This window comes from Arachis hypogaea, chromosome 2 (assembly GCF_003086295.3).
Source record: "Arachis hypogaea cultivar Tifrunner chromosome 2, arahy.Tifrunner.gnm2.J5K5, whole genome shotgun sequence".
Classification (NCBI taxonomy): Eukaryota; Viridiplantae; Streptophyta; class Magnoliopsida; order Fabales; family Fabaceae; genus Arachis; species Arachis hypogaea.
In genome coordinates this window covers 84478404-84487683 of record NC_092037.1, presented here as the reverse complement: position 1 = coordinate 84487683, position 9280 = coordinate 84478404, and the positions used below count along the sequence as shown (strand labels likewise).

General features: G+C 32.5%; 1 long non-coding RNA gene across 1 annotated transcript; it reads left to right on the top strand.

Annotated features, from left to right (window-relative positions):
- Positions 1 to 6921: 6921 nt before the first annotated feature.
- On the top strand, positions 6922 to 9038 carry LOC112719771 (uncharacterized). Its single transcript, XR_003161892.3, has 3 exons — positions 6922 to 7841; positions 8014 to 8207; positions 8697 to 9038. It is a non-coding gene; the product is annotated as an uncharacterized lncRNA (long non-coding RNA).
- The last annotated feature ends 242 nt before the right edge of the window (positions 9039 to 9280 follow it).

Below are 9280 nucleotides of genomic sequence, written 5' to 3'. Positions count from 1 at the left end.
TCATTTTATGATGATCAAAATCTTCTTGTTGTCATTTCAAATCCTATTGGAAGTGGTTATTGTCAAATCAAATCCCTCTCTCCATCTAATCCCTTGATTCTAGGAAACCACCTTTTTTCAAAACCCTTGGTTAATAACCGCGCCATGTTGATCATTAACTTCCCTTTCCAATCAGCATTTAATGCACCACTAACCTCTCTCTACTCTCCACACTGTTTGGTTTTTTCTCCTTCTTCCATCTCCATATCTTCTCTTCATCATGAAGAAGAAAACGTCTTCTAGAAAAAGTGAACGCATTTGGCTTTCTCAGAAAACTCCCTCTCCACAAACCCACACTCATATCCACATTCATTCTACATCTTCTTCTTCTCCTTCACCACCATCCAAACGCACTTCCACCATGAGAAGGAAGGTGATTGCCCAGAAAAGTTCAGGCCGAGGAAAAAACAAGGAGCCAAGTGTTGAGGAAGAATCATCTCACACTTCACCCATCACATCACCACCACCATCATCGAAGAAGGCCACACCTGGGAAGAGTGGTCAGAAATCAAAGGGCTTTGCTTTAAACAACACCATGGAACCGGCCAATCTGAAATCCCTGGAGTTCAAAAATAAATTTGCCAAGAATCACTCCCACTTCGATCCTGCAAGATTCAACTCTTGCACTTCCTATGAATTTCACAAGGAGGTCATACAAAAGCGTCATCTCTGTTTGACGTACCTTGTTAACCTTGAGAATCTCGCAAACAAGGGAGTCAATGTCTCCCCACTCTTCGAACTGCTTCAATGGACTCCTCTGCTTCAAATCCAGAAACCAGTTTATCCAAGTCTGGTCCGTGAGTTCTATGCCAACATACGTCTTGTTGATGGCACCATCCATTCATATGTGAAAATAGTTCACATTACTCTTGACGCTGCCACCATTGGAACTGCCTTGGGCTACAAGGATGAAGGACCGAAGGCATATATGGCCGAACGGTGGGACTCACAAATCGGCGTCACTCATACCGTGGTTCTTTAGCACATATGTGAGAATCTCTCAGGCTTGGATAGAAATATTCCTACTCACAAGGCTTTAGGCTCGACCAATTCATTGCTCCACAGAATCATCACCCATATTCTCACTCCTCAAAGCGGGTCTCACAATAGAGTAACATATTCTGACTCCCTCATCTTATTTGCTCTTGTTACATCTACTCCCATTTCTTTTGGTTATATTATGATTCGCCATATGTGGAACTCAGTCAGGAGCACCAAAAAGGCAAATCTGCCCTATGGTATGTTCTTAACCAGTATCTTTGAATTTTTTAAAGTTGACCTTTTGAATGAGAAAGTAGAGAACAAAGTGTCAATGGTCAAAGGAGGCGGAGCAGTGAAAAGAACCAAAAGCAAGAAATCCATAGCTTCAGAAAGCGAGTTTGAGGGTAGACCTGAGTCCTCCAAGACCGCTAAGTCCATCAAAGAAATTCTCACAGAATTTTCAAACATGTCAGAAGTCATGGTGCAATCTCATAAGGCTGCACGTAAATTGGCATATGAAACTGAAAAAGCATGGATGAGATACAAAGATAGAGTGGGTCTAATGCTGGAAAACTTGGAGCATGATTTGGGAGTTGATAATGAAGATGATGAAGGGGATTCTGATCTCAATCTGTCTGATGATTAATTCTCTGTCTTAAGTTTTATGATATTGGCTCCATTAGGCTCAATCTGTTTTTTGTAGGAGCATGATTTGATACTCACTGCTCTATGATACTTTGATACACTCTTGTTACTTTATTATGGATATTTTGCTGTGTTTTTCATATTTCGTGCAGGTACCCCTTGATGACAAAAGGGGGAGGAAAATTAGTTTCCAAAATTAAAATTGAAACTAATGAAACAGGGGAGGATCTGCTGAAATAGGGGATGAAATTTTCAATTGAAAATTTATGATCACCCTTGTTTAAAGAATGCATGTTGTTATTGCATTTGTTTCACTATGGTTACTGCTGCTGAAAATGCATTTGGCATTTGGTAGTTTATGATGATGTTTAACAAATATATTATTTTGATTATATGAATGCCTGGTTGTTGATTTATCTTGATGAACATGCTTTTATTGAAATAGGAATATTCTTATTCATCTTGGTAAACATGTTGGTTTGAAAACTTATTTTTGGTAGTTCCTTTAAACTTTGATATCTAACAGCTGCCATGTTTTGATCATGTGTGATTCAAAAATATTTTCCTTACTTGAATAATATGGCTCTGATATCTTGACTGGAAAATATTTAAAATTTTTTGAATATTGTTTTGTGCTCAGTTGATGTGTGTAAGCATTGAGCAGAAAATCAGATTATTGATAACAAATGAGTTTTGTATATCATTCAAATCTGCTCATAAATCAAGCATTTAGCATCATGAATAAAAATGCTAAATAACATTGTTACTTGAAACTTGATTCAAATGTTACAGGTTAGTGCTTCTCTTGGTAAAATAGCATACATTAAGGGAGAGCCATGTGACATTTAGAAAGGGGGAGAAATTTAAATTCAAAGGGAGTATTCCTTACTCAATCTTTAAAATTTATTTCCAGTTCAATTTTAATAATGTTTCTCATCAAGGGGGAGATTGATGAGTTTGAAAAACTCTAAAATAAATTTATGATGATCAAACATTATTAACAGCAAAATTATTAATCTAATTGATATATTAATCAAATTGATTTTGCTGTGCAGGTTTTTAATTGGGCCGGAAAATAAAATGTTGCTAGCCCAAATTAAAACCAACAATCAGCCTTGCTACATGTTTTCTATTATGTGGCTGAATTATTATATGAATGGGCCAAGCTCAATGTTGTTGCAACCAAGCCCATATTTAATTTTGATGAAAGTTTCCTATGCTTGATCCAAAACCAAATTCATCAGGAAAGCAAATGTTATAAATGGGCCAGTTTTATTGAACTTCAACATTAAGCCCATATCAAACTAAAGATCCAATGCTTGGTCCGATACATAATGAAAGAAAGCGAATTGGCTCCTTGCTTTCTAACGGATTCCATTTCTTGTTAAGAGATGGATTTTAAATTTAATTTGCTAGCATTGGAAACATGAGAGAGAATATGAGTGACTTTGATTAGATGGGTATCAATGAGCTACACGTTGCTTAGTAAAAGGGAAGTGGACATTTATTTTTACTTTATCAAAACACATTAGTTAATGTTCAATTTCTCTTTCTACTCTCTCATTTCTTTCTTTCTTTTCTTTCGGTTATTGTCCAGGAAGCCATGGAAGCTACACCTACTCACCGAAAAGAAGAAGCTGCATGCATCAAGACCATCAAGCTAATGATGGCAAGAAAACATATGAAAAGAAAAGTATGCTGTGGCTGAGATTATCACCAAAAGTGGTAAGATTTGGTGAGGTAATCTCGGATCCTTCATACTCAAAAAGAAAGAAGGAGATTCGGCCAGCAAGGTAAAGATTCTTGGAGGCATGGCTTGTCTCTGATTCTGCTCAACCACCACAGGAAGTAGCTAGAGTGGTGAAGTGATGGAAGAGGCAGAGATTGGAGCAGATGAAGTCATCATCATCATGAAGCATCAAAGGCCAGAAATCCATCTTGGAGAGCAAGCCAAGGATGGAGCGCCCGGATTGATGAAGTGTGATGACCAAGGAAGAACTAGAGGTACTTGCATGTTGGATTTTGCACAAGTTACCTCTTCTCTCTGTGTGGCCGAACCGGATCTGTTTTGAAGGAAAAGAAGCTAAGCTCGGCTTTGTGTTTCAACTGTGAAGGCTTCACTTCTCTATAAAAAGGGTGAACAGTCACGGTTTGATTCAAGGAAAGAAAGTGAGAGTGCAAGACACAGAAGTCTCATAGCTACCTAAGCTTACAGATTTTCTTCTCCTTCAATGTATTCTATTTTGTAATTTTTCTGTTTAATTTTGTCATGTCTTGAGTCTCATGGAAAAAGGCAAACAGTGAGATTTGTATGAAAAAGCCATAGAGCGAAAAAAGGCAGAGAGTGCAAAATTAAAAGAAAAAGCCATAGATGTCTTAGAGTTCCTTTGTTCATCTATGTTGTGTTTCATGATTCTGTGGGAATCCCCTTGTAAGTTGGGTTAGCACTTTATAGTTTGTAATCAAGTTGATTATAGTGAAAGTCCATCATTGTTGTGATGGAGACTGGATGTAGGCTGCACTGCATTTAGCAGCTGAACCAGGATATATCTGGGTGTAATCTTTCTTCTCTCCTACTCCATTTCTGTTTCTACTGCACAGGAGCAAAATCCAAAAATGTCTCGTGCCAAGTGACGAGACAAAATGAAAAAGTCTCGTGGCTAGTGACGAGCTAAAAACAGAAAAGTCTCCTCTAAGTCCAGCAAGTGTTAGCAAGCAAAAAGGGGGCCAATATTCAACCCCGCTTCTCTTAGCCACTGAAACCATCAGCCTTATTATTGCTTATCCCATTCTTCTCCCTCGAATATGCCCCTTGATTGTTAACTTTTTTATTTGGCTGATCTCCTTTCCTTTTTTACCCAACATAGGACTGGTCTAGAAACCTTCTTCCATCGCAATGACTCCACTCACGGTGGTTGCTAGTGATTTTTCTCTACAGTTGTCTACTTTGTGACCATATTTTTCACATTTGAAACAAATCATTTGCAAACCTTCATATTTTATGTGAAACTCTTTTCCAAAGGTTGTAAAATAGGGAATGATTTTATGCAGATACATACAAATTTACCCTTTGAGTGGATGGAGCTAAGGGTTTTTCCAACTTTCCAACGGAAGTACTTATTGTACAACTCTACTGGAAAGTTTGGAATACGCACCCATACTGCTACTCTTTGAATCTCTAATTCTAACCTTCAAAGAGAGCTAATCCTCTTGACTTATGAAGAAATTTTCTGCTAGATCCATACACTAATCGATTCTTTTTTATCCCATCTCCTTTGAACCCAATGGTCTAAATCTTGCCAAACTGTTTCACAATAAAAGATAATTTCGATAGTTTATACCAATTTTTATACTCTTCTAACGAAATGTCAATCACTGGATTAGGATTGAAGGGAGGCTGTTGTACCTTTTGAAAATCGATGGTAGCATCTTCTAACAAGTATTCTTCAGAATAAGCTGTGCTATCTCATAGGGATTTAAGTTTTCAAAACCATTTTCCACCACCATATCTCTATAGGATTTGGTTGCGGGTCTCACTAGCCATGTTCTCTTCTGGTTGAGATTGATCAGCAGTCAGATCCTCAACTCAATTCTTTCCATTTCTTTCTTTTGATGATTCTTACCATTTATCTTAACCATATACTAAGTTCTCTTCTTCCAATGTTTTTTTTTTTCTCAGGTTCAGCTGGAGATGTGGTAGCACTTATGACAAGTTGTTTATTATCACTTACTTTATTATTTCTTAAAAACTTAGACGTAAAAAAATTTCAAAAGTTGATATATTTGATCTACTGCTCATGGCATTAAGGCTAGTTTGGATAAACAATTTAATTAAATTTTTTTAAAAAAATAAGTTTAAAATATAAAAATTTATATTAAAAATATCTTATAAATAAATTATTTTGTATTTGATTTTTTAGTCATAATATATACATATTTTAAAAAGAGAATAATAAAAGATTTTGTATTATAATTTTTTTAACTTTTTTATAAATATTTAAATTCATTTTTAAAAAAATTATAATTAATTTTAAAAATTATATCAAATATTAATATTATAACTTTTTATAAATTAAAAATTAAAAAAATTACTTATAAATCTATTCAAACTAACCTTAATTTTTTTTTCTCTAACTGAAACCTTGGGGATTCGAGCTCCTAATTTTAGTTCACTTCTATTAAGTTTCCTAAAGTCGTCTTATATATGTTTCATAACATGGTATTTCATCGATATTCCCCGTCTTAATGCAAGTTAGTGATAATTTATTATTAATCATCTGTACTGGATTCTATATTTACAACTCAAACTCAGTTCCATATTTTTCTTGTTAATTTCTTTCATGCTACAGATTTAACACTTTATTTTAACACTACGTTATATGAAGGAGATAAAAATTAGGTGTTGTTTTACAACTAATATAATCTAACTAGATTTATATTAATAATCAAAATATGAATAAAATTTAAAAAAATACGTTGATAATAAATTTTTTATATTCATGTAAAATTTGATAATGCTGCTAAAATAATAATTATTTTACCCTAAAAAATTTAATTATTTTAATAATTGATCACTTCATTAAAAAATTATAAAATAATATATATAAATATACATAAATATATAACAATTTATTTACTTAGCAAATTATTACTCAAATAAGATTTAACAAAATCAGTTTGAAGGGAGAAAAAACACCCAAATTATCACTACTCAACCACCCATCACTGTCATAGGAAATATCTAGAAATCGAGAAACTTCACATGTGATAACAACTTGGACCTTTATACCTTTTCTTCTTTTTTCAAAAAATTAAAAAAGAAAACCCAGATGTTCAATATTTTTTTCTGGCTGAGGGTGAAGCTAGCTTACTCGATGATATGTGATAGAAGGCAATGATACGCTGCATGTTTATAATGCCAGGTGTTTTTGTTATTGAGATTAGTTGCCACAACATTTCATTGGATTTAAAAATAAAATTTAATTTTGATTCAGAATTTTATACGTGTATTTAACTGTGTATTATATTATATTAACAAAAATAATTATTTTTTATATTGATTATATAAATAAGTATCTTAAAAACTAAATATAATGATTTGATTGTGTTGAAAATATTGTCATTTGCCTAATAGTAGCGGTTTTTTAACCAGTGTTTTATGTCTTAGGATAACGGAAATGTTGTGTTTAAGTGAAAGTAATTAAATTTAACCAAGTTCTGTTCTACGTGTTTCGCATCTTTCTTTTTTTCTATGTCGCCGTCTTCATTTCCTTTTTTTCTGTCGCCATTTCTCTTTTTTCATTTATGTTTTTTTTTTCTTTCTTTTGATCTTTTGTTTTTTGTTTTTGTTTTTATTTTTTTGCTCTAAGTATGGAAATATTATGACACTAAACACACAAACATTTTTTTGAAGGCAAATATACAATTTTTAAAAAAAATGTCAAGAAAATATAAAAATTTGTTGGAGATATATGAATATATAAATTTTATAATGATAAACAGATAAAACTTTTTTAAAATAAGTATAATTTTTGGTGATTACTACGCTACGATTACTAATTTATAAGTATCGGTACGAGATAAAAAGTGGACAAATAAAAATTTGCCATGTGGATATATTTATCTACATTAATATTTATTCTTTATTTATTTTTAAAAAAATATTATATCACTGCATATACAAAAATGTCTTCATTAATAGTTCTAAAAAAATAAATATATCTTTTTAAATATTTTTGTTAAATGACTAAATAATTCTTTTTATTTCTATCACAAAAATACTCTTTTTCAAAAACAACTAAAATAAAATTCAAATCATCAAATTATTTTAAAAAAGAAAAAGAAAAATCAATTAACCTTAAAAATAATTCTAATTTTAAACAAATCTGTTATTTGTGTTTGTTCTTGTTCTTTACCCTAACTCATTGTTCTTGTTTAACCTAACATATCCAGAAAAATCAATTCTCCGAGTCCTCTTCTCCCTCTCCTTACTCGTTGGTTGCTTACTTGCTTCCCCAACCTGTCTTCATTGCGTACTCCCCTGCTTCGCGTCGTCCTGTTATTGCCCATGCCCCGCCTTGTCCCGCTTTCACCGCCCTGCCTCGCACCGTTGGGCTGTTAATGCCTTATCTCACGTTGTCTAAGCTATATTAGCTTTTTTGTTATTGATTCACGAGGTATACTAGCTTCTCTGTAAACACAAAATCTGAATTTTCACTTGTGAAAATCAATAGATATGGAAGTGATAGGGAGATAAACCCTTCACAATGATGAGGTTCTTATAAATTTTGTATTGAGTTGATTCTGTTATAATAAGAATGGTATATTTCTTATGTTTGAATTTTGCAGTGTTCAAACTTGGAAGAAGATTACAATCTTAGCATTGAGAACATTTTAGCAAAAACATTGTCAGATTCACCGAATGAAAAAGAGAAGAGAATCACAACAGTTAATCCGCTGGCTTCAAGCACTTGGAAAAGATACATTTTGATCAATTGTTTACCCATTTTTCCAAATAGCTTATGTGATTGAAATGAAGTGAGGTTGATACCTAACAAATTTACAGTAAAAATTCTAGCTTTGAACTCGTTTGGCATAGCTAATTTTATGATATATTATATTATAAGATAATGAAATTATTTTTCATTATCACTATAATTATAATTATATACCTATGATATCAATGCCTCTAGTTTGCTTTACTATATTTCACTCTTTCTTTTCCTAAAAAAAATGCAAACAAATTTATATTGTATTGTCTGGTAAATTAATTTTTGTGCCTTTAGTTGTTCATATTCTAATAATGAGTATTATATTTATTAATATATGGTGTGCCATGATGAACTGCAATGCGCTGCCAAGAAATTTTAATTCATTGTTTGAATGTGTTAGGAAGCTAATGGGACAGGGCTTGAGCTCTTGTTTATTTGATGAACTCGTTCACTTAATGGTTTTTCCTTGATTATGCTATATTAATGTATCTATTATGACAAAATTATAATGCTAATTGCCTAATTTCATTTCAATTTCAGGAAGCCAACAAGAGTGATAACAACTGATTACCTCCACCATGGGCAATTGTTGCCTTGTTTAAAGGAATAGGAATATGAAAACAAAAAAAGAATAGGAACTAAGGCTTAATTTACAAAACCAATTGTTTCAGTTGATGGTAGAGCTTCTTTTTTTACTATAGTGTTCATATTATTTTGTAATCTGAATAAAAGTTATTCAGTATGCATATTTGAAAAAAGAAAAATAAAGAGCTTAATTTACATTTTTAAATTCGGTCATTCTATTAAAACAGTTTACAGTAATCAAATGATAAGTGTAAATAACTATTTACATATATTATTTACTAGTTATTATTTGGTTTCAACATTATGAATCTTTGATAAAATTTACACTCTGTTTAGAAATTATTTCTTTTTGCAGTTTACAGTACAATTAGCTAAGGCATCCATAGGTTATGGTATGCTGAATTGGCTTCATCTGTTGAAAACTCTTCTTTGTATTGTGTTGGCTTCATCATGCTTTGTTTAGAAGAATTTAAGTGTTAAGACATTTGTGCTTCTTTGATGACATGTAACACCCTAATATTCAAATCCTTATGCTCGAG